Source organism: Corvus moneduloides, chromosome 1, assembly GCF_009650955.1.
Source record: "Corvus moneduloides isolate bCorMon1 chromosome 1, bCorMon1.pri, whole genome shotgun sequence".
In the NCBI taxonomy this organism is placed as follows: Eukaryota; Metazoa; Chordata; class Aves; order Passeriformes; family Corvidae; genus Corvus; species Corvus moneduloides.
In genome coordinates, this window is record NC_045476.1 from 97,967,917 (window position 1) to 97,988,581 (window position 20,665).

The 20,665-nt window shown below is 36.6% G+C and overlaps 1 long non-coding RNA gene across 1 annotated transcript; it reads left to right on the forward strand.

Moving 5' to 3' along the window:
• Positions 1 to 7,946: 7,946 nt before the first annotated feature.
• On the forward strand, positions 7,947 to 15,420 carry LOC116448778. The gene is made up of 2 exons (XR_004242114.1): positions 7,947 to 8,028; positions 14,620 to 15,420. It is a non-coding gene; the product is annotated as an uncharacterized LOC116448778 (long non-coding RNA).
• Positions 15,421 to 20,665: the final 5,245 nt, after the last annotated feature.

A 20,665-nucleotide genomic window follows, 5' to 3' on the forward strand; every position in this document is an offset into this window, starting at 1 on the left:
CAAAAGGCTAAAATTGTAGAAGCCTGGAAGAGACAAGCTTATAATAAAAATTGGTGTTCAAGACTTTCCCAGTGTAGTGACCTTACAGTCAGGTGCAGTTTCATCAGCAAGGGAAAAGGAGGACAATGACAAATACAGCCAGGTGGTTATTTTGTGGCACAGCTGTGTTTGAAGCTGTGCTGTGCTGAACTGAGCACCCAGTGCTCACGGCCATGCAAAACCGTCGGTGAATTTGGAAACACTTACCAGCTGTGGGCATCAGGTTATAGCCATCTTGTACTGGAAGAGATAGAGAGCTCCCAAATGTGCTGACTCATCCTTAGTTATTTTTATAGCTATTCTACAGCTGTGTTAGCTACATTTTGAAACATATTCACTTGAAACATGTCATACTCAATCGTTGTTTGACTACATAATTCTGAAAATAACTGTCTTATGAGTATAGCCACAGTCTAGCATTTGATATCTAGACCCCATAGGATGGAAAAAGCTGAAGAGGGAGATCTCCAAACTTGGCAAGAAATACAGGTTATCACTCCTCTTGGGTCTCTACAGTAGAGAAATTGTCTTTCATCTTGTTTCCCTGAGCATCCATGAGGTTCGAGGCAAACTGGTGCCAAATATTTCTTGTACTTCAGCTTATGGATTTTAAATAAGCTTTTAAACAATTGAGTTGCTGAAAATATCAGTGATTCAAGTACTGTGATATTCCAGGTTGTGCTGCCACAAGGACCAAAATGTGAACACACCCAACTTGCCTCCCAAAATTATCACGACAATGCATCAAAATTTTATAGCATAATGTGCAACACATTCATCCTTACATGGTATGAAAGATATTCTCGCTCCTGCATTATGTCCTACATTTACCTAAGATGAGAGGGCAAACTAGAAATTCCAAAGTGTTATTTACCTCCATCCTTTATTCCTTTTAGTATTGCCTTGTTTCACTTTTTTGTCCCTGCTATAGATCATATGCAGGAAACAAGTTACAGCAAGATGGCAAATCGATCTTCAGGCTTCTGAATGCTCTGTGGCTTTCTACCAGAACACCATCATTTCAAAGCCACTTTGAGGGCTCCCTGTGGCAGGAACATTCCTACGCAGCATTGCACAAATGACAGATTTTTCTAGTTGCAAGCAGGCTTCAGAGTGGGAGGAAGGGCAAATGACCTTCCCAAATGGGCATGGTCATCTCTGCATGATAGAAGTCTCTGAAGAGCAAGGAGTTTAACAGTATAATACATTGGCTACGAGAGTAATGCAAAGCAATAATACACTATATCTCTCTGTACAAGACAGGTTCTTTTCAGATGAAATACACACTGAAATAGTAAAAAGATTACTACCAGGTCAATAATAAAAAAAGGGATAACACTATAGAGACTGTTAGAGGAACTGATACAATTCATATTTGGACAAGTTCTGTGATTTAACTCCTCAGGTCTGAGAAGAGAGCCTTTGATTTATAAGAACTGGCTAATATATTTTCCATCAGAATATTTGATTCGGTTTGTTCACTTATTCTTTGCAAAACCAAAAGTAGGAGTTATGGCAACACACTGTTTATACCAAATTCAGAAAACTCAGCCAAGGAGTCTACAGCTCCTCTCCTCACACACAGCCTGTGGTATAGGAAGCCATATCATCCTGTATCACAGGAAGTATTCCTACATCAGAGGCTTCCCACAGTCTGCTTTCTTGTCCTTGTATACTTGACACAGAGCAATAGCTTTCTTACTTTTTGCTAGCTCCCAGTGAGGGTTCGATTCATAGACTATTGGGACTGGAACAGTCTAGGAGAGACCTGGAGCTGGGTATGTTAGAGTTGGTGGTTAGAGCAGTTTCCTGGAATACTCAAAGCAGGTAATCGAGCCCAAAAGTGAGTGTTCTCCACATCAAAGGTCTTGCTGGCTGGTTTTGCAGCTAGGTTTACAGAGAGATGTACAGTCCTGAAGTTAAACTGGTCATTCTGAAATTCACTTTAAGAGTAATTTTGTTGAATCTAATACATAATTAGTCTGGGGAAAGATTAGTTTGGTGTTTACCTCAAAATTATGCTTTTATGCATGTTTCTTTCATTTTTCTGATTTCACTGACAAAGATATCACCTGAAAAGTCAGAGTTAAGACCACAAGATTTTTTTAAAAATCTGACTTGGTGCATCTTAAACCACTCTGTTTAAGTCTTTATCTTACAAAGTTATAAATTATTTGAACTACAACTATATATGTGGAAATATTGTATAAAATGTGGGATTTGAGTGTTAAAATTTTCTGTTGTTTAGACTGCAGCATACTGTCTCATGCTTTCGGTAGTACAGTTCTCAAAGTTTACCTCGATAAGATTGCTTGTACTACAGATAATTGCAGGTGAAGATGTTCTTGGTCTGTGGAATTAGTTATTGCAGATTATCTTTGCAAAATATGCAAAATATGCCATAATGAGACACCTATAAAAAAAGGAATGAAGGAATGTGGCAAGATTTTATTAAAAAACCAAAACCAAAATGTTTAAGAATATGTTTCCTCTTGGAATTCCAATTTGAAAGGTAACAAATTAATACTTTCATATTTAGATTCTGATTATAAGAGAGAATTGATAACTACATTGTTATATTTCAAAAAGCATGGAACAACAAAAGTGCTGGCACATTTTTCCCTATTCTGTGCCTTCTCACTTCCCCAACCTTTCTGATGTCTTTCCAGTTTGGAGCTCCTGCTTAGATAAAACAGATGACTTTCTGGGCCTGCTTCTGCTAACAGCAGGCAGGAGCAACGGTGACTGATTGGTTGAAACATGAGGATTAATGGGTATTTATATTTCATTAAATTTTATGCTCACTGGAGAATAATGTATCACTCGCAGATATTGAAACATATGTCAACCCTATCCACTTACATATAATTCAATTTGACTTAAATGCATTGATCAAATTTTATTAAAGTCCAATATATCTTCCAAAAAGGCCTGCTAACACAATATTGCTGCTTCACATTCATCAGATAAAAGGAGGCAATTGTGTTGTAATTCCATTTATACCATTTTTCGGGAAAAGGAAGATTATTGTGAAGTGAATACTCATTACAAGGTGACTGGTGTTGGCTGAAGGACTTGAGCCTGAGATTATTAAGTGAATTCTCAAGTGGTGCCCTTTAGTTAAAGTTACCCTAGGGTGGGTCATGCCTGTTTTCATCCCCAGTGGAAAAGAGAGATCAGCATTGTTAACGATATTATCCAGGAAAGTTTGCCATGTGAGATTTTGAAAAATGCTAACATTTTGTTTATGTTTTTTTTCTCTTTTTTTTTCCCCTTGAAGCTCAGTTTATGAAACTTGCATAACTGTGATTGAAAAACTACTTTCCAGTTTTTATTCCCCTTTTTCTTTCTCTACATCCCTCCTTTTATTTTAACTTTTGTTATTATTCATACTGAGATGATTAAGAAAAATATGAAATGTTTATTTCTTCACTTCTGCACAGAAAAGGAAGGTGTTTTATATAACTCCCCTCTCAAAACAACCACAGAAATAATGGGATGCTTCTCAAGTGTTTGAGTTTAGACTCTTTCTTGCAGTTTGTACTCCGCAGAATAGAATTAAAAAGAAGAGGTTTTAGCCCTCTTAATGAAAGGAAGTAAAGATTTCAGCAGGGTCTTTTACTCCTCACTCAAACTGTCAGGGTTTGGGATGGTGGGGTTGATACAATGTGTTTTAGCAAGCTCTTAGTTTGTTTCTCATGTTTACTACGGGCTAAACTGCCTGCACTTCAATATAAAAGCGACCACCTCAACACAGGCCCTTCAAAGAAAAGGTCCACTTCTAGACTGGAAAAGAAAGAAATAGCCAGGAAGGATGCTCAAGAGTCAAAATAAGGGAGTCTGAAAGTCTAGGTGCTCTCAGGAGATATAAAAAACTGTATTGCATCATATGGGATTTGAGCACATCACCTGGATTACTGTCCCGTCTCACAAGGTAGAAATAATTTTAAAGTCTGTGACTCTCACTTCAATAAAAACATAATTTTTCTAATGTTAGTTACCCTGGAAAGCTTTCTCCAAATAAGGAGAGTAATTTTATTTTTAACTAAAAACTTCATTTTTAACTAAAGTTTCTCCTTTTAGCCATACTTTTTATTTCTCATAGGTGCTATTTTGTTCTACACTGACTAACAGACTTGTCTTATGAACACAGTAAAGATTGATGTATAGGTTTATTACAGTGTTTCTCCAAAATAATAAACAAATTCAAAATCAATACTTTCACTCAACTTATTTTATATGATCAGAATTTATTTCTATAACTAAAGAAGTGATATATTAAATGAAGTAAATCTTTCAGGACTACTTCCCCAATAGATGTTTTTCTGACCAACGGTAATAAAGTTACTGTCCTGATTTCTAGTCATCAAGCAGAACTTAAATATAATTATTCCATTCTTGGGAAAAAAAAGTGCATTTATACAAACACAGGAATTCATATTGATACATATCAAACAGAGATGAATTAAGTATATTCTTAAACAGAAATTTTATGTAACATAAAATGATGATGATATCCTCCTTTTATAAAAACCCTTGCAAACCCATTAAAAATGCTTTATGTACTTTAAGCAAATCACCAGATTCTGTCAAGATACTTGGTCCTACTCCTCTAAATACATGGTTTAGCTTCTTCCTAAACAAACTGAAAGTACTTTGTTGACTTGTGGAGAAAATTGATTGCTCCTTTTTTCATTCTATTTGCTGGTCAGACCTGCCCCAAACTGGAAACATTATAGTAGTTTGTATACCTGAAAATAATTTTCTCCGTTTTAGATAGTTAGAGACTATCTTGACAATTAGCCTGTTCCTTCATCTGTATACCTTTAGGTTATCATGCATTATAAGCACCAGGACTTTCACAGGCACATTGGCTATGTTTCAGAGATTAACTCTTTTTACCCTACCTAAATTACTGGAATTCCGTTCAGAAACATCTCCTAGGACTTTACAGAGTCAGTGGGTTAATGTGAGTTATATAAGTTCACGGATTTGTGAACACACACATTATCTTTAGAATGCCAATTTTTTTATATACACTTCAGGGAATGAAAGGAAAGGACAAGTAAAATACTTTCATCTTTCATTTCAAGAGATTCTGAAAGTAGTTACCAAGAACAACTGATGCACAGGAAGTCCCGCCTGAATATGAGGAAGAACTTCTTTTCTTTGTGGGTGACCACACAGTGGAATGTGTTACCCAGAGAGGTTGTGGAATCTCTTTCACTGGAGTTACGAAAGGACCACCTAGATACATTTCTGTGCCATGTGCTCTAGGAAGACCCTGCTTGAGCAGAGCAGTTGGACCAGACAACCCACTGTGGTCCCTTCTCACATTACCCTTTTGGTGATTATGTCATTCTGTGATATTTCTGCTACTTAGTCTCCTCTGCTTCACAGGAAAACCACTCTGACAGACCTGCTCCTCTGAAACTGTCAATATCACATAATACTGTGATGCACCTAAAAAAAGTGTGAGAAATATATATAAATGTGATCTGATTTTGCCTCTATTGCTGCCAGTTTCTGCAAAAATATTTAAATAAAAGTCAGTTCCAGACACCTATTATACAGACATTCATTCAAAGAAGGATGGTCATCTCTTCTGAGATTCCTTCATTCCATGGGGTCTGTGATGTTATTGCATTCAGGATGAGGTGCCCTTTTGGCATAAAAAGTTGCTCTTGCCTTTTAATTTTCTTGTTGCACTTTCACGACTTTTTCTCCACTCCCAATCATCAGAGCAAACCAAGCAAGCCAGTAAGTCTGCCACAACTTCTGGAGAAAGGAGTTCCATCTCCCAGTTCCTATGTTCCTCTCTGTTTGGTTTCTGGTCAATACACATACACATAACTGTTTGCAAGAAGAGAATGTCACAGTCATGCATTCTGCTAGTCATAATACATAAGGTTCAAACTCACTCATACTGGCACTTCTGTTAGATGTGCTTTTCACCCAGTCAATCAGGGAACAAAAACAGTAGCATGTGGCTTATCTATGAGACTCTGTCATGTAACATGCAAAACAATATTCAACCAGCCTCAGCCCCTCATCACTTCCAGAGAATGAATATGGAATATTATGTAGGCATGAAGAATTACCTGTGTTCATCCCATAAATTAGAAGTTTGGTTACTGCTTTTGAATAGCATATAAACATTCAAGGAATCTGATCTTGTCATTGATACTCCACAAAGAGTAGGGGAAAGGAAATTTTTAAAAAATATATTTTTTGTAAGTTATTAATTCAAACCTAATCACATTACAATAATATGAGATTTTAATTGAGCTTCATCTGTCTATTAACTGTGGAAAGATCTCACTCTTAAATTTCCTTATTGTCAATTTTTTTGTTCTTAATTCACTTACTGTCATACCACCCATGAAAAAAAATCACTCTACTGTCTCACCAAAATGACTGTAAACTTCTGTTTCCCTGCTTTCTTTGGTGACTAGCACAATGTAAAACAACCACACCCATGCTTCAGAGAATTTTTCCCCACATTTTTAGGGACTTTGAACGAAAACCCGAGAAATCACTGTTGCAGACTTGACAAAGGGAGAAGATGATCATCATGTAAAACAGAGTGAAGACCTATGAGGGGCAAGAGGCAGGTGGTACTCTTTGAAAATACAGGCTGGTGGGTTGTAGTGGTTTGGTCCAAAATACTCATTACTGTTTATCTTCTGTGAGATAAGAATTAGGAGAAACACAAAGCAGGCACCAAACTTGAAAGAATATAAAGAAGTTTATTAACAGACCTAAAAAGAAGAAGAAAAAATTATACCACACGTTCAGAACTCTCCTCCTTCCTCCACTTTTCTCCCTTCTCCCACTGACAATCTAAAAAAAACAACCGTTCAGATGTTCAGTCTGTTTACCACTTCCATAATAACCTTGTTCAGTCCATTTAGGAAGAGGAGTCTCTCTTGCTCATGCTATGAACACATTATCACAACGAGACAGCCGCCCACTTCCAAATAACTTTGTTCAGTCCATTTAGAAAGAGGAGTCTCTCTGCTTGCATGTGAAAACCTTTCCCCAACTTGCAGCTTTTCCCACAACTGCTTTCGAGGGTCCACTCTTGAAGGTTTTTGGGGTACAATTTTAAGGTTGAGTGGTTCAGAAACAAAAGTTCTCTTCACCCATCTCTGGGAGCATTTCATCTCTAAGAACAGAGGCCCTTCTCCTTCCCTGGGAGCAAAGGGTCTTCTTCAGTTTCATCTTTAGGACTACCTCTGGGAGCATCTCTAGGAACTGAGGTTTCTCCTTTCCCATTTGGAGAAAAGCCCTCATCTGGTCCATCTCTCCCTGTCCAAACTTCTCATGAAATTACAGCCGCGTCAGCATCTGCCTATCTCAGCGCAGGTGCTTTTGCTTACGAGTTGAACACTCCACCCCCCATATCTTCATGAAATTACAATGGGATACTCTGATATATCATAGCTTTACAACAGAATTTCAGCTTTAAGCATCTCCTCTTTCTCTTCCCTCAGGTTTTCAGCTCTTCACAGCAATAAAAGGGTTAATCTCACCTCGGCCTTGCAGCTTTGCAGCTGGAATGTTGAATTTTTCTTATCGCAGTGGAGAGGGGGGAGAGCCGAGCCGCTCCAGCTGCCCACGGCAAGGCAGTGGGGGGGGTTCCACGGCTGGAACAGGTCCATCGGCTCCAGGATGGCCGTGGCCCGGCCCGCTGGCCCCCACACGGGGCCCGCAGCCACCTGTGCCAGTGCCGGAAACGAGAGAGAGCTTGGGGGGGGGAGTTTGTCTATTCTTAAGTGTGGATCACAGAGGCGGTTACAACTTTAAGTGGCTCAAAGAATTGTCCATATTCAAACTGGCCACTGATAGGTTCTATCAGGTCATAGAGGAAGCTGTAAGCACCCCTTCGCAAGAACATCACTTCTGGGACTATGCTTGCTAACCCATGACATGGGTAGACTGTAATCTGTCAAGAGGAGAGGCAGAAGGAATTTCATGCAGCTCCAGGTATGCAGTGTTTATCAGAAATAATTATAAATCATCTCACATTATCCTTATGATGCTTCATTTTTTTTATCCTCAGTTTCCTATGGGGAAATAAAAAACCCAAACCAGCCAAACCATGAAAACGCATTTACTCTACAAACAATAACTATTTTGAAGCAGCTGCCAAACTCATGCAATATATCTTAAAGGGAAGTTAATTATCTGTATGAAGATATAGAAATCCTGACAGAGCATCATTCCTAGTGCCACTATAAAGAACAAAAAAAGTACAATGTAGGATGATATGCTACTCTGTAGGATTTAAATAACATGTGTTTGGGATGAATATAATACTCATCAAACATGAAGCAATGAAGGTGTTAAGCAGATCATATCATGACTTCTGAAGGACAAACTTCCTTATTTGCTTTTTTTAAAAAATAAATAAAGAAAAAATAACATTTCATGCATCTTTAACTCATGCAAACCCTTTCTCCAGTAAAAACAAGGCTATTCTATGCAAAATATATCTTTACACTTAAAGTTGGAATGTCTTAAATGTAAAATTTGCCATTTGTAGTAGCATCTTATAATAACAGAATCATGCCCACTCTAACAGATTTTCAAATATATTCATTTTAATTTTTATATTTTACTTTACTTATTCACTTGCATCCCTGAATCATATGCTGTGGGATTAACATAACATGGAATTTAAGCGAGAAATCTCAGTTATCTTAAAAAATGTATGTTATTTTTATTAAATGTGTTCTATTTTTATTTTAAAAATTAATTATTTTTATAAAAATATTTCTTATAAAGTTGTATTCATTTGAAGTGGTATTCATTTAAATCTGTAGTCACAGACTTCTCTAATTATGCTGGCTTTTCCTTGGAAGATGTGTGATGAAGACTGACAAAAATGGTTAAATTTCCCACTTCCAAAAGGCATTAGCAGTGTCACAAGCTGTGTAGAGCTGAAGTGAAGTGGAATTTTCAAAGGCTACTTGATGCAGGGAAGTGGGAAGGCATTCTGCCAGCTGCTGTGAAAAAAACAGTTGCTAGGACCAGGGAACGTCTCTTTCCTGTTAGCAGTTTCCTCTACAAGCGTGCAGAGAAAGAGCTACCTTTTCTCCCTTGAAGGCTTTCCCGGGTAATTTTCATTACTCAAGTAATCTACTCATTCTTTCCATCTTTTCTAACTCTTCCTCCAGCTAAAAATATTGTCATCATTAAAGGCAAAAGTGTTTGTCATCAGAACTAGGTGGTTTCTCTTGCATAAGGCCCATTTTCTATGGTCATTACCCCAATGATGATTTGGATTATGAGGTTACACTGTGGGGTGTTGTTTACATAAAAGTATTGGACTTTCATGGTATTTGAATGTAATTCATCAGGCAAATTATCTTTTTACATGAATCCCTGTGCACTGTCTTAATTTGCTCCAGGTGAAAAATAGGTCTTATTTTTCTTAAAAATCTTACAACAGAGCATATTAACCAAAATAAATTAGAAAACCAAATGTCAGTAAGAGTTTTCTTTAGATACAGGTCCCAGGCCACACTCATCACTCAACGTCCCTTGAATTATCCTCCAGTTTTCCGTGATTTAAATAATGCACTCCCAGTGTCCACTTTCCTATATATGCTTCAGTTTGTAGGCAGTCAACATCATCTTGTGTCCACATCCCAGCTCTTCACAGACATCTTGTTTTCTCTAGCTTCTGTCCTAATGCTGGAAACTTCTGCTCTTCCGTTGCTTGCCTACTTGTTCAAATCACTTTTCCGGGGTTTTGGACATTTTTTCTTGTTTTTCTCCTTTTTAATTTTTTTTTTTTTAATAAACTCTTGCATAATTTTTGGGGTCATGCTGACTTATAGTAGGGGTAGAAAACAGAATATAATTGTTCAGACACGCCTCTCCCTGTTGTGAAGCAGCAGAGGACCACAAGCCAACCATATGTCTGTGAATGGGTTTTGTAGCAGCATGATTCCAACCAAATATACTGTAACTTACCAGCAAAAAGTCTTAGACCCTTCCCCAGTGTCACTTAATCACTTGGTGCAGTCATAGACTTCTTTCAGCTCTTCAAGGATGAAGAAGTTTACCTCTGTTGATACACACAGAGATTGCTTACTTGGGTGCAGAAATGACCATGCAGTTGTGAGCTGGAGACTGGATGACTCCCCTCCCCCGCTTACTCCTCTTTCACCATTCCATAGAATTACAGGTGGAAACTGCTTTTTTCTTGACAGGATGGGTCTGTTTCTGAGTCAGTATTCTCAAGAGCTGATCTGTAAGGAAGAATTACAGCAGCCCAAGAAGAGCAGGCAGACCACAGCAAAGGATAGAAAACAGAGCTGACTTCTAGGCTGGTGCCAGACATGCCTCGTCTCCTTTCCATTCCCAGGTTTTTACATTTGCTGATAGGCTATGCAAATGTTCCACAATATTGCATCTCAAGCTGTTACAGGTACAAACTATCTAGATATTTAGATACTATGGTATCTAATAGGATGCTATCAATCTTTTATAGTAAGGGAATACATAAATTATAAACAAATATGTCCTTTGGTCTAGTGGAACAGCATAATGATCAAAGACACACAATAGAAATGTATTTGCTTCTACACTAAGCTTTATTCCCTCAGTGCTCAGTCTGTAGTGATGGACAGGCAGTGAGCTGTCAGTTTTTGTTCTGTCTGTCACACTACACTTACCTCCTGTTGTTTTAAGTAATCAATATGGGGGCTGAAATCACCTACCACTACCTCTGCTACCTACTATTTTGTCCACTCATAAATTATGAATCCCTGCACAACGTCAAGTCTACAATTTCGATTGCATTTGCTAATCATTGATCAATAATTCAAAAGCCTCTTCTTCTTCAAGGGTCCCTAGTTTCCTGGAACATATGGCATAAGGCTGACAGTGTTCACAAAACTATTCTTGTATTATAAAAAAGGAACCAGGGAAAACAAGTTGTTGGAAGTTCTTTCTTCCTTTCTTCCTTTCTTCCTTTCTTCCTTTCTTCCTTTCTTCCTTTCTTCCTTTCTTCCTTTCTTCCTTTCTTCCTTTCTTTCTTTTTCTCTTTCTCATCTTTTTTTTTTTTTTTTTCCTGGGGGACAAAATTTATATTTTTTTTTATTATTATTATTTTCTCATCTTTCTACAGTGACTGCACAAGAACTTGAGTGCAGTATCTTCCAGGAGTATTTTCAGCTTCATACCTTGAGAAGATGTACCATTTATCAGCCAATCTGGCTAGTTTGGTTTTACAATGATAATGATTGCTATGCTTATTTTTACTGGGACTGGACTGTATTTCCCTTTTCCAGATGGGAAATATTTCATATTTATGTTATGGTGTTTATTCACTATAAAAGAACATGAAAATGAGATAAAAAATAATATTTATTGTGTGTTCCTGTAAATGCATAACCATGAACACAGTGAGGAATAGAGTCTTTACAAGTGAATCAGAAGTCCTTATCCATTACAAGAGAGTCACAGAATGCCTGCTGCAGTATTTCCTTCTCTAAGGTTGTTTTATTAGCTATTTTACTGCTAGAGTAGGACCATGAATAATAAATATCATCATACAGAACAATTCTGATTACTTCTCCATGGAAACCTTTTAAATGGCAAGATCATGAAATTCACTTCATGAATTATCTCTGTGTTTCAAAGTAGAGAAGCTCAGGCATGATAGTGTATTTGATTATTTTCATGACTACCCTAAAAAAAGCCTCAAACTTTCTCAGTCCTTTGTCCTGTGAGCTTAATTTTAGAAGAGATAAAAAAAGGCTTATTTAGATTGTGTTGTATAAAAGCCTCCTTTAATAAAATAAACTTCTTTATTTCATTATATTTAATTGGTTAAGAATTTAAGTTAAAAAAAATAAATGAAACCAGTATGATATTTCACATGATTTTTTGAGTTTTATTGCATTTTCTATAATTATGTATTTATCTATACCTGTATTTCTTTTAGCCATATGTAACAATTAAGTAACTTTAAAAAAACAACCCAGGACTTGGGCATTTAAATACTTGTTTATAAAACTCATAATAAATTCAGTAACATAGTCATTATGTTTTTCTATGAGACCAGACACTGTATGTTTATCTTGAGATTAACTGATATAGCAGCCATAAGTATAGTTAATATCAGACTGACCACCAGTTTTATTTTGGTTGTATCAGATACTTATTGGACATTTAATGATAGTACCTTGCAAGGTGATGTACAAGAAACATAAATCACCAAAATATTGCACCTTTACTGCCTAGTAAAGCTCATATTAAAACAGAATTAACAGTAGTCCTTTCTGTTAAAAGAAAATAAAAACTCTACTTACTTCAAAGTTTAATCCTAATTTCAAAAGCTATAATCAGATTTTGAATCTAATATCCCCGATATCCTGGTTTTGTTTTTTCCTTTTCTTTTGAAATGTGGTTGAAATGTCCAAATTATAGTTCTTCACTGATTTTTCATGTACAAACAGGAGCAGAATAAGAATCAGTTTTATCTACAACTATTACGTATCATTCTCTGGATGACCAGAATTCACGTTGCATTGTCTTACCAGATTCATATCATTGAGCAAAGAAGTTAAAATCAAGGTGGCTTCTATAATACCATATATTTTGTTTCTGTGTCTGGTGTCTTTTTGACTGGCTGGGTAATATCAAGAAATAATTTCTACCCTACATTATATGCACATGTAGTTTTACCATGTATGGGCTCATGAGCTTACCAGTCAGAAGAACAGAGTGGAAGAGAAGAAGAATTATAATGAGGTGATGCAGGTGCATAGAGTGAGATTTTTCCTACATCAATAACTTGGAAAGTTTCTTGGCTAGTTCAAGTTATTGGAGTGGAAAAGAAGATTTAAGAGACATCATTACGATCACTCGGGACTTTTATGTATTTTTCCTTTTTTACATAAGGTTTTTTTTGTAATTGTAATTCATTTTCGCGTGGCTTTCTTGTTAGAATTTTGGCCAAAAAACCCCAAAAACCTTTCCAAAGACAGAGCTCATGATTATATGCCTTGTGTAGAGTGCATAGATGGAACTACAATTCTATATTTCTACGGTATCTCTTTTCTTAGCAATGCTAAGACTTCCTGAAAGTCAAAATTACTTTAGATAATGGAGATTTTGAAATAATGCTGTTTTTAAGAATCTAGTAACATAAGGAGTCTTATTTTTATCATTTTAAGTTAAGACTGGGATATTTTAGAAGAAATAAAATATTGGCATTTGTTTTAATAGTGAAACTAAATTATGTTGAAATCAAAATATTCCATAGAACCCCAAATCAAAAGATGTCAACAACATTTTGGCAAAGATGTTCCAAGCAGACTAAAATTATTTTCTGCAAACTGATTATTAATGACACTGAAGTTATGAATCAAAGTTCAAATATATAAAATTTGAAATCTATAAATAGTTCTACTTTCAAGTGCAAACTTTAATCTTTGCAGTATTTTATTTCCTACAGGCCCTCTTTTTAGCAGTCATTCCTTTGCCAATTTGGATTAATCATGCCAAACCAAGTTTTGTGCAATACACTTTTTGTATTTCTGGCAGCAACTTTCATCCTTTTCTAACATATTTCAGAGTCTGTGGTAATGGTGGTGGAAGGAGTCTGCCACAGAGCACAGCTGGAAGGTTGGCCAGCTTGTAGAAAATATCCTGCTTCTTGACAAAAATAAGTATAAAAACCTGTTCTTGTTCTGTCCTGTTTATTCCTTAACATGAGGAATAAGTTTTTTACACTGAGGGTGACTGAGCACTGGTGCAGGTTGCCCATAGAGATTGTTGAGTCTCCATCCTTAGAGATATTCAAAATCTTCCTGGACATGGTCCTGGGCAACTGGCTGTAGGTGGGCCTGCTTGAGCAAGGAGGTTGGATCAGAGGGCTTCCAGAGGTCCCTTCCCACCTCAGCCATTCCACGATTCTAAATTTGTGCTCTTTCTCTCTCCTCAAAGATAAAAAAAATCATATTATTAGCACTATATATTAGAGCTGTTTCAGAACCAGATTTTTGACACTTTTTTTATAACAGCAAATATTTTTATGGAATCCAAATTTGTTCAGATCATAAATTCCAAAAGCTGCAACTGAATTTGTGACAGTAAGGGTATAATTTAGTAAAGTCATACTTTTTTAAATTATAAGGTGTCATTTCCCAGCACGATTGCAAGATGTTTCAGGTGAATAACACTTCTGATATAACTGGTGTCAGAGATCTTACTGATCATAGCAAGTGGGATAACTTCCCTAGGCGAAATGAGCAGGATCTCACCTGGCAATCATTCTGATTTTTTCAGGCTCTTTCTTTTCCTTTTCTCTCATGGAGAAAACTGTTGTAACAGCCATCACATGAAAGTACAGACAGGAAAGCTAAGCATGAAATGCAAGTAGAAATTACATTACAGAAAAGAAGAGCCTCATGTACTAATTTAAGCCAGTGTTCAATTGATGGGAGCTAATGAACTACAAAAGCTCTGACATCTTTTGCAGCAGACGACTCAGTGTAAACTAATCAACATTAAGTCAATATAATCTAACCTTTCGTTGTTCATTGATCTTTTTTACAGGCTACACACTGCCTGGCCATGTGAATGGTTCAGAAATACATGTCATGAAGAGGACAAAGTGGTTACCACAAAGGAAGACTAAATTTAAATTGGCCAGCATGAAAAGAAAATTAAAATTATCTCCTGCGTATCTTCATTCTGCTTTTATAAAATGCCTATATTTTTCATCAATGCCTGGTAAAAAGAGCCTGAGCAGTTCATCCATGCCTGTCTGACTTTTATGCATTCCAGATGAACCTATGCAATGAAATCACTAAAAACTTGGTATGACCAAAGGCTGTTTCCTCTTAGAAGAAGATACAAGATTCACCAAGACTACAGGCTCACTACTTTCCTCATTAAATTTCAAAAGGGTTTATGAAAATTTGAATTTAATCTATGAATCTCTTGACTGTTTTGAAGCATCATTGGAGAGACCCAGCCTTTCCCACAGAAGCATGGCCTTTTCTCGTATATGTGGATATGAACGGAGGGATGTCACTAGACAGATAAAGATGTTGCACCTCTTTTAAAACCATTAATGTTTTTGCAAAAGAGAATAAAAGCCATGTTTCCTTCTAAGTGTGTTGTAGACAGGAAACTGAGGAGTTTTTGTTGTGGACATGGGAACTAGATATTTGACCTGGTGGTATGTATTTATTTTACTAATAGAGAAATTCCTTGGGCAATGAAATGATACCATGTCACCCAGACCCTAGATCAAATGTCTCTTTATGCATGTAGAAAGAAAAATAAAATATTGCTTTGAAATATAAAACAGCATATAGAACCATTAATAAAGATAATTTTTGCTAAAATCCACACTTGAAAAGATTACTTTTCTACCTATATTTGGAAAAAAAATTAAAAATGTAAAAGTAACTTACTTGCAAAGATTTTCTATTGTGTTCTGTGCTACTACACCTTTCTCCTCTCACATTTGTTCTTTCTGTTTGGAAATTTCAAAGGAACCTAAAGGTGCTGGAGACCTGACCTAAGTGGAACTTGATAAAATATATCCTTATGATTATTCTCAGCTCTCAGCAAGGAGATTCTTGAAACCAAAACTTTCCAAGACGCATCTTGATCATTTTGCTCACATGTTGCCTCAATGCAGCTAATAGGACAGCTTGTCTACCTGTCATATGCCAAGCAAGTCTTTGTCTGCAGAGAAGAAATATTTCATATTTTTGTGCTAGAGAACACATAAAAATAATTTTAATTTCTCTTTGAAGAGGTAATTTACTAGCCTTATTACATAAACAATAGATTTCTGTGTATTCCAGCTTTTGAGTGTCTTTTTTTTACTAGGATATTCACAATACCTTTTAAGTCTCTTCAGGATCAACCAAATTATGTTAGAATTTAGTTTTAAAACTTAATTTTTATCTCAGAATCTGAAATAGTATCTCTGTTTCCTATGACAAAATTAGGAGGGGATCACTGAGGAGGAGTGGAGTCACATTAAGGAAATCTCCCAAATGTCTACATCAGACAATGTTATTGAGTCATGAAACTACTAGAGCGCAAGGAGAAAAAGACATGGTGTAACTTCAGTCACAGCTTTTTAGTTTATTCAAATGAAGGACCCTCAAATGGTTTAGTTAGGAATTAAGTTAATTGGGTTTGGTGTAAGGTTGGTCTACTTCCTGCTGGAAAGTTTCCCATATTTCCTCAGTATAAGTAGCGGCTGGACTCCCATGTCACCCTGTTAGCCCAGACTTTAATTAGTTCTGGCATTCGCCTCATAATGATAAATGCTGAGATGATGAATGGAAATGCAAATGAGTGTGAAGTGGCTCAGCCATCAGTGCTGAATATCATTAATACCTTCCTACTGTTAAATCGATCAATGTCATCCCAGGATCCCTCTGTTCAGCGGGTGCAGATGGCTGTCCGCCAGAATGCCTTCCATTATATTGGCAGTGAAAACTTTGCGGGTTTTTCCTCCCCATATGCTTTTATTCATCTTTTGCTGAATATTTGTTTGGCAACTAGAACTCTAATATATTTCCAGCTGAGATGATAACTATTTAGGGTCAATAAGCGAGTGGCTAATTTAGAGCAAAATAAATACGAATATGGATCTCTTCTCACGTCAGGAGACAAATATCAAGTGCATATTCAATAAATTGGAGAGCAGTAGTATTTTTCAGGGTGCAAAATTTCATGTTGTAGCAACAAAAAATAAAATAAAAAGATGAAAAGATGTTTATTCATTTATCGGTTGTGTTGCATTTTTGTATTTTACAAGTTTCTGTGTTTGTCAGCATGTCCACAGAAGTAAATTTTGTAAGAATCAAAGGGCTGGATGATCAACATGAAGTTTTAATAGCTAAAACTTTTTTTTTTTGTGGGGTCTTTCCTCATAAGAAAACTTTCCAGTCTATGTAGATACAGATGTTTTTCAAGGAACTGTTTTGCACATCTAAACTTGGGATGTAATTCTGTTGGTTCCTTCAGGGATGCTTCTTTGCTTGCACCGAGGGACTATGGCAATTAGCCTTTGTGAATAACCTCTTCTCCATATAATTCACAACTTTCTAAAAAACTCAGAGAGTAATGAGTCAAGAGTACTTTATCATTTTAGCTCAGGAGGGAGTGTATTTCATCCATAGAGTCCAAAGGATCACCTACTATCAAGGCATCAAGAGGTTACTGAGATTCTGAATACACCAATGTGTATCTGCCTGGAGTCTATTCTCTTGTAGATGATGTTTAGCCATACATGATAACAGCCAAAACATATCATTTTCACACTGTAATCTGTGTAATCAAGTCTCCAGTTGTCTATGAATCTGCTCATCTGTGGCTTTGGAAAGACTGAGGAAAAACATTTTGTGGAGTGTACACAATGTACACTACAGTGACTATGTGAAATGTGTACTGGTCCTTCCATCCCCTTTTCTTCTCACAAATAACACAGTACATCATTCATTTCCCTTCATAAACCCTCTCACTTCATCCTCTCAGTAGGTTGGAAACTCTCTAGTGGATTGAGAAGTTACTGGAACTGGTCCAAACATAAATCACTCATTATCAGGTTCTATTCTCAATATAAATGAAACTGTCTCTTTTTTTTCTAAATGTCTATATTCCAAACATTCATTTCTATAAATCACCCTTGTATTTACCCACTGAATTTGTTTGGTAATGGGATTATTCTCTCATCTTAGGTTAAATGTTTTTTTCTATTAGCATAATGATAATTGAAAATAAAATCAGACAAACCATTTTGTTTCTTTGGAGTCTGTTAGAGCTTTGGCACCTAGAGTAGCACTGGCCAATTTCAACAATATTGGGAACACGAGGAAATAAATTAGACATTTTAGTTAGGAGATTATGTCACTTTATAGGATGGCTAGGGAAATCTGAAACAAATTTTAATAATAAAACAGTAATTTAAACAGAATACATCACACTTAAATTCTGTGTTATTTTTTCTAGGTTTTAATGTTTAAAAAATTATTATGATACCACATGCAAGGAAGGTGCTACACTGACCTTTGAAGTGAATATGGACTTTAATGATCCCTTATTATAGTCAACATCTTCATAAAGCCTGAGACAGAAAGTTAAAAACACTGCTCACTTTGATTTGAAGAAGAATAAAACTATTCTGTGGGGGAAAAAAAAGTGCTAGTGATTTGTATCCGTACAATATACAGCCGCAAGCAGATAACAGAAATTATGTCAATCAAAAGCTAGAAAGCTAACTATGCTTCTTTTATTAATGCAGACATACATCTTTATGTCTTTCAGTTTTTGCTTACCCTGTTAACCAAATAACTTTTTAATAGTGATTCCCTTGTCTTTTTAAAATTATTTTCATTCTCGTTACATACTAGCTTTCTATAATACCAGATGTTTATTTAGTACTTTGAAAAACAGTGGACAAAAAAAAATGTAACAGGAGGAGGATTGTGCCCAAAACAGACTCAATCTGAAGTGAAATTAAATGAGGTCTGAAGCACAGAGGTTAACGTGGGAAGTCTGTGACAGAGATTTTGTCAGAAGGCTGTCAGCAAATGCTGTGTCAGTAATGTGACTTCATAAGGGTTTCAGATTCCAAGGCCCTCCAGGCTTCTGGTTTTAGCCATCCAAAAACTCTTACCAAACATTCCTTGAAGCAGCTCTGATATGGTTTGAGATGAAGGTGGTCCAAACACAGCACAGCAATGTGTCTGTTTTGCATACTTTACTCCCTTTTATCCCACTGATCTCCTCATAAGCTCTGATGGCCATGCCACATCTCATGCAATGAGAATTTACAGTTATTCAGAGCTTGCTGTTTTAAACAGACTTCCTTTCTCAATTTCTTGGATGCTCATTTCAACTGACAGCTCATCTTAAAATGCATCTTTCAGACTCAATTAGGTATTTTCAATAATCTGTACTTGTGTTATTGCACAAGTACTAATGGATTTCCATTATCAAATTATATTTTTTAATACTTATGTCTTTATTATCTATCCTTATATTTTATATTTTATAGAGCATTTTTCTACACAGTCAAATCTTTTGGTGATTTTGCCATTAGTTTTACGGGAAACAAAATTAGTTTCTGCAATTTTCTTTTTAATTACCATCCAAACTGCAGGACTACTATTCTGGTTGTACCCATTGGCATACCTTTTTTAGTCACTGGAGGTGTGTGCAAAGGGAGATATTATGCAGAATGCATAAAAACAGAATTTTATATCCCTGAGAAAATATGTGACTATTATACATCAAGCTGATAACATTATCCTACTTTTCATTATTAAAGGCTGTTTTCAGTTACTTATGGCTGTAAGAATTCTGAACCATTTGGTGCATGTCTACAGCTGCACATGTGCCTGTGAGGTTCTGGCTGCACACATATGGGTAAAGCCTCACATATAATTTCAGGTATAGAATATTTTCTGTTTATAGCTAAAAAAAGCAATCAGGGTGACCAGAAATAGAGAGAGACACTGATCATACAGAAAGACTGTGGATGAAGGGAAGTTAGGTACTAAAAGCAGGACTGGGAGCGCAGTGAATGACACTGAAGTAAAGGATAAGTCTTGCTAAAGTCTGACAAAGTTGGAGACAGAAGGCCTCTGGCTGGTTAGGTCAGGGAAGCAGGAGGATTCCCATCCGATGCTGAGAAAGAATCAGGGCTCCCAGAGCCTCAGGTACATCTTAGAGGTCAAAAAGAGTTCTGTGAAAGCCCTTGGCAAACTGTAGGCCTCATTTACCTCTGAGAATGTCTCTATGCAAAGGACAAAACCTCACAACTGCTGATTGTGATGATAGAAGCTTGTGCCACGGCTTGTGCCGTGGTCTAAAAGGTTTTAGTTCAGCTAATGACAGACATAAGATCTAAGTCTTAATTAATTTCAAAGGTCTAGGAATTACAAATGAAATATGTGAACCTAGAAAAGCCAGGCAAAAGCAGAACCTATGCAAAGTCAAGGTTTCCATGTATGAGCAACCTTATCTAAGCTTATCACACTTTGTGTGATACTGAGAAATTACTGGATCAGAGAAGATTACAGGAAGTTTTGTGGTTAAAACAGCCTTAGAGGACTGGATTAAACCTTGCCTCTTGTCATACTGGTTGTTAATGAGGCTGGTCTAGTCATTTCAACCAAACTTTTTGCAGGTGGTTACTCATTATGTGCTGTTCATTTTATGGGTCTCTGATTTGCAAATTTGCTGGGTGCTCATATTTACATTGGTAAGAGCTCTGTTAGTAGGCAGCTAGAGAACAGAGAGCCCGTACAGAGAAACCAGGCCATATGCTTGCAAACAGACAAGCAAAAACCAGAGCATGAGGGTAGGCCAGGTGGACTACCAAGCTGCTGAAGATGCCATCAATATCAAAGGGGTTTATCTTTTTCACAGCTCCCTGCTGTTGCCTTTTGCTGACCAGTCAGAACACCCACTCAGAAGTTCCACTAAGTGGGAGAGAGCTACAAACCTCAGTCTGCAGAGTGCAGGGCCAAGCTCAAATTCATGATGCTACATATCAATGTTTGGGTGGTATTGCAACATGTCTCTGAGAACAGTCAGCCTACACCTATAAAATTAATGTTTCTAC